Here is a 6,403-nt window from a genome sequence, read left to right as displayed (position 1 = left end):
TCAGCGATTGTAATGTTTACTTCCCAGCTGTAGACACAATACCAATAGTTGCATTTAAATATCAAAGGACCTTAAGCAACTTGCTCACTAACCACCGTGAAATAGATGAAACAGCAGAATGACATTGTAAGACACCAGTTTACAGCACTTACGTAGATTCTCATCACCAACATATAACTATTGGGAACCTGAATATCATACAAAACCATCAACTAAAAACACTAATGAGTTATGGGGCAAATTAGACCAGTCAGAAACATAACTAAAAATTACTGTTAAAGACTTTCGAAAACAACATCAACGAATTTATAGTTAAAGCAAACTATCAACTGAATTTACCTATAGATACCTTTCTAAAATGGAAAGATAAAATTCTTCAACGCATATCCACCGAAATCAGTAACCTCAAGTTTAAAAGTACATTGAATTGGTCGCAACTTATATCAGATATTAAGAAATTAAAACAACTTTTTACTATTACAAAAATAGATAAAGTAAATAATAACTTTAGCATTAAATGAAAACAATTCTACGCAGAAATTATTCATAAAGAACTTCTCAACGCAACTACTTATCAATTAGCCAACCTTACAGAAACATCTATAATAAACAGAATTAAAACGTTTCATAAACAACTAAATATTACTTTAAATCCAAACTACAACAGATTTACTAACCTATATGCACTTCCCAAATTCCATAAAACACAATTAAAATTCAGATTTATAGCTAATGGAACTAATAATTACAAGAAAAATGTAGACTATTATTTTCAATTCAACTTAAAAAAATCTGTAAATTTATTTTCAACGATTGTAACACTAATCATAACTATTGCTGTATCATCCATAATAACACTACTGTCATTAATGCCATTCAAACTATTAACATACAAAACATTAACTGCTATGACTTTGAAAACTTATATACCTCACTTCCTCTAGAAGAAATCTATTCTAGTCTACTAGATCTGCCTAAACTCTTCCCTGATATGCTCACAATTATCAATAACAAATGGAAAACCTATCTAAAATGCACATTTTTTTTATAACTACATCAAATTTCAAAATCAACTTTTTAAACAAGTCAGAGGTCTGCCAATGGGCTTACATTCCAGCACCTCGCTCTGTAATATCTTTTTATTTATCAAAGAATTTAACTTCCAAAAAAATCTACAACCACAAGAATTAAATTACTACAAGCACACATACAGATATATTGATGACCTTATTACAATTAATAATTTTAATAAAATTGAACACTCCGAGATTTATGCAAATTGTCTTACACTTAATAAAACTAATAATTCATAAAATAGCATACACTATCTAGATCTTCAAATCATTAACTACAAAAAAATTTTACTTTTTGTAAAGAAGAAACTTCAATTTCAATACCAACAAATTAATAAATTGGAATTCCAACATATCCAAAAAAGTAATTAACAATACAATAATAAATCAAATACAACGAATTAAAAATATCTGCACAGATACAATAGATCTACAACGCGGAATTTTGCTCCTTATTACAATTCTCAAAAATAATCTAATACCCACTCAATTTATTAACCATTGACTTAAAAGAGCAGGCGTTAAATACTCACTGTAAATCATTTAACTGGTAGGAATATGATAATTTGTTCCTAAACCTGAGAAGGCGGTGCAAGTTGGATGACCATTAGTTGAAAGATTTGTTTATAGTGTAATTACTCTATAAACAAATCTTTCAACTGTATATAATGTAAAAAGCTAATTGTCTTCAGACTTAATGCTGTTACTAAAAAAATGGGCCTATTTCATAATCTTTATAGTCTGTTGTATAGCTCTTTGACAGCAAAAATTCCTTTTTTCCTTTCTTAAATTCTTAATCGTTTCGACACGACAATTAGCCAGAAATGAATTAATTTCCATTCACTAGTATTTAAAAAAAAAAAAAAAAAAAAAAAAAAAAAAAATTAAAAAAATTAACAGACGTTTCACTCAAATAAGAACTCCACAGAATGCGTCCCTCAAGAATGCCTAGTCCCACCCACTCCCATAAATTACTTCACACAAGTCTTACCGACTGATATTATTCAAAGCCCCCGCTGCCGCTAAAGAATTTTCGGAAACACTACACTTCTGAGTCAGACGCGAAGAGAACACTAGAAAGAACGTAAGTTAATTAGTACTTTTTCTGGCCTTTATATCTTCATGTACATTCATTTTTCTTATTATATTTTTTATTTTTATTTTTTGATTTGTTTTTACAAAGTTTGCATTATTTTACTTATATTTTGTAATTTTCCTAATGTTACTTTCAACTACTTTGAATTCTATTTCATAATGGCAATTTACAATGTTTAATTTTGACAAATAATATTGAACTCAAATTCATAAACACGAGGGTGTCGGGGGACGGTTACTCGAGCATTATCAAATTATACTGCAGAAATTACTTTTCACTCAAAATTGAATTAGCTAAAATGCTTATGTATCTTGAGCCATAAATGAACTAGGAAAAGGTCTTTTTCAGCACTAAAACTCATTTATTTGTTCATGGTTACACATTTAACGTTGTTAGAAGAAACAAAGGTGAATCACGAAGACCTTAACATATGCCTCAAAAACAAAATGTGGAGTTGCTAGCTTTGTAAAATGTTTTGGGGTTTTTTCGCTGAAAATGACACGGGAAGTCTATTTCATATTGATGAAATGACGAATTGATCAATTTATCTAGAAATTTTGGAACATAGAATTGCACCATTCTTGGACACCTTTTGCAGAGACATTTCAACATGACTTGGCTCCACGCCACAATTCGAAATCTGTCAGTAAGTTCACGCTGTAAAATAAAATTATTGTATTAGAGTGGCTTACAAATTCAACAAACTTAAATCCGATCAAAATGTGTGACATATTCTCAAGGAACGTTAGGAAAATGGATCGTACGGCAAGAAAGCGCGTGATGAAGAACGCTATAAAAGTGTGGTTTCATGATACAAAAGTAAAACGTGTATGCACAAGACTAGCAGAGTTAATGTGCGTTCCAGAAGTTATTTCTGCTACAGGAGGCCATATTCACTATTAATTTTATTATTACCATTACATACGAAGGTATGCACATAAATTATAAAAAAATCGCTTGTTCCAATTAATTTGGCAGCTCTAGTAATATTTCGTCAATTTTTATTAATATTACAATGCAGCTCTTCAGCATGATCCCCATTTAATTTAATACACTCATCTCGAAGAAAAACAAATCGTTTTAAGACGTCCTCAAAGAATATTTTCGGTGTATACATAATCCACCTATTTATGTTATGGTTAGACTCTATTAATCGAACAATCCGGAAAGATTTTTTTCAACTGTGGGAACAGAATACTATTCGAAGACGTTGAACAGTTTTTAAAGTTTTCCCACTCTCTTTCTACAAAAAGGAAATGAACGTATAAGATATTTTCTCCTTCTTTTTCGAATGCCTTCGTGGTGTAACATTTAATACACTCGGCACATATTTGAGAGGACCAAGTTCGAGTCTCGGGGAGAGCATGGCACAGTTTTCACGCCTTCTGCTTTAAAAAAACCTAATGCTTGTACAAATGCTCTTCACATATTCTGTGGTCGCAAACATAGTGCCACAAAAATTCGTCTGTATCAGTCTAATAGCTGGATAGGGATAACAATATTGCAAGGGACAGTGGCATGTCATAATATTCGACTTATAGTATAATTTCTAGGGATTGAATTAAAGCTCAATTCCTAGAACTCTGGATACATCCCATGTAATAACTGAAATGAAAATTTGGGTAATATTAAATAAATGAGAGGCATTGGAAGACCAAAATAACCTAAATTTGTGATAAAGCTTCAAACCTACTTAGGAAATGTAATCATACTGGATCGATAAGAAGTCTGGAGCAACATGAGAGCAACGTGGAGTAAACCATCACTATAGTATAAACTTATTTTTTCAATAAAAATAATTGGGAAACGTGCTAATTTCTAAGAAACTAAGCAAAAATAAATCGAAAAGGTACTTTATTTGCCGTTTTTAAAGTGGGATAGAAAACTACGAGAAACTGGAAGAAAACTATGGATATCCAAACAGCGCTTTATAAGCACATACAGAAAAGTTTAATACTTATTCAACAAATGTGGTTTGAATTAAAATGCGAATAAAAGCCAATAAAGACATAACAAAGAAAAATTGTTTCTGAAAGTGTTATTACACTAGGCTCCACGTAATGTGATCGCGGTTAGTGTCATCATTCGGATATTTTTATAGAATTGCCCAAGTCCCGCTCGTTTACATACGAAAAATCTGGAAAATACTTTTATGATCAGCGAGTCGTTTAATGTAATCAAAATATCATTGCGAAATGCCCAGGTGCGATGAGATAGCTTCCCCGCAAAGTGGGGTTAGGGTTGCTAGAAAGTGGCAGGGATGACAGGGCTGCCAAATTCGGCGCGAAATTGCCCATTTGGCGATATATGGTGACAAAATTCAGATATGCCATAGACGGAGCGAGAACATTCTAGAACATATTTTAGCGGTTTTCTCGAGAATATTCTAGAAGATAACTTAAAGCTATATATATCTTGTCTATCCTGGGAGATAGAAGTATCTTGAGTTCAGAGATTAGGAGAGAGATCGACCGAGAGGGGAGCTGTACTTTAATGCTTTGCCATTAAGCTCTTTTCACCGTTATAGTCTAAAGGGTTCAGCGTGTTTGTCGTAGTGTTTCGACGCTGCAAATGTGTCTTTAGAATTGTTCTGTATAATAGTGCTTACTGACGAATAAATCGTGTTTTGATTCTTCATCAAGAGATCGAACTAGAGCATAGAAACTGCCAAATAACAGAGAAATGTCGTCATGTAACGGATTAAGACGCTAACTAGCCTAATTTTTATTCAATTCAACAATGTACAGAGGAACCCACTTTCCAAGTTTTAGGAAGATGGACTAGACTAATTGGTTTATTAAAGCTGAATACTATCCGAACTTGCTTTATCGCCTCAAAAACTCTCTTGAGTGTGTTTTGAGCTTTAGATTTTTATGAAAGTTCTGTTCGAGAAAGCACTCAATTTTGTAACTGTTCAATCCTTTTTATAACGGAGACTAGTAAAAAAGCACTGAAGGTTTAGTTTACTATCCCCTGCACAATTCATGAAATATATGTAGAAATCAGCGGTTCATTGATGAGGCAGAAGGCTGAAGAATTAGCTGTAAAAGATAAGGGCTGCTGATTAATTAAGATTAGGCGTATATTACCAGTTAAATTATTTTCAAAAACATAACAATCCAGAATGGATAACTTTTTGGAAATTTAAAATGCTACGAAAGTGTTCATACATTTCTAATTATTTTTATGTTAAATTTGTCTAATTCCTTGATATTATGAAGGACATTTTTTTCGCATTGTTTCACATTATCATTCAGTTAATGTTATCCGAATAGTCGTGGACAGATGTAATAAATTTAAGCGGTGCCTATTTTAACAGAGACAATTTGTTAGTTTTTACCTTCACATCCACTTTCTAAGAACCAACAATAGGCCTTCGTAGCAAAAGTCATTTACTATAAACTGCCTCTGGGATAGTTTGCGGTTTTCCTCGAGTTATAAAACATGTAAAATTCCTCGTGCAGCTTTCAGAGAATATATCTAATGGGTGGATAATTTTGTAATCGAAAGAAAGGATCATAAACATTTTTTAACCATTGAAAATTTCTAGGAATTCCCTTTCAACCCCTCCATTATTTTAATTAAGAAAATCCTATGTTCGCACACTAAGTGATTTTTTAACTTTATCCTGATGTATAAACAATAATTACGATAAGCTACATAAAAGAGTAAATTCTTCGTTCAATTAGGCAATTATTTTCCTCTCCTTGTCCAAAAAACTCAAATTTATTGAGTATATGAAATAAGCGTAAATGAACACTGATAAGGTTGAAGTAGAAACTGAAGAATGCAGTTTAACTAACAACGGCCATATTAGCTAGATATTCTGCGGTATATTTGCTAAGTCATGAACAAAAAGAAGCAGTATAACTACCCGATAAGAATGATCGCATTTGTAGAATAGACGTTTTAAACTCCCGGTGATAAAGACCTCCCAAGCCAGTGTAATAATTAGATAGATAACAAGCATCTGAGTGATTTTTATTATTTATTTTATTACTTTTAAAATCTGAGTTACTGTTATTTGCATTGCATTCCCGAGTTCTTGTCCTGCAGTTCGTAACGAAATTTTGAGTTGTGTAATTTAACTTACTCTTGGCTCTAGTTGTAGTAGAGCAAAATAAAACATTTTAAGTTAATTTTCACGTTAGTGATAGTTTTATTTCACTTTAGCAATCGCTAGTTTTTAAGCTGAAGTCTGGCTCAATTCAATAGGATAGCGTGTTCTGCCTTT

Source organism: Stegodyphus dumicola, chromosome 7 (genome assembly GCF_044657685.1).
Source record: "Stegodyphus dumicola isolate Sdum_Otavi_A_Nest chromosome 7, ASM4465768v1".
NCBI lineage: Eukaryota > Metazoa > Arthropoda > Arachnida > Araneae > Eresidae > Stegodyphus > Stegodyphus dumicola.
The sequence above is the reverse complement of the archived record's forward strand: the minus strand, read 5'-3'. Positions refer to the sequence as shown.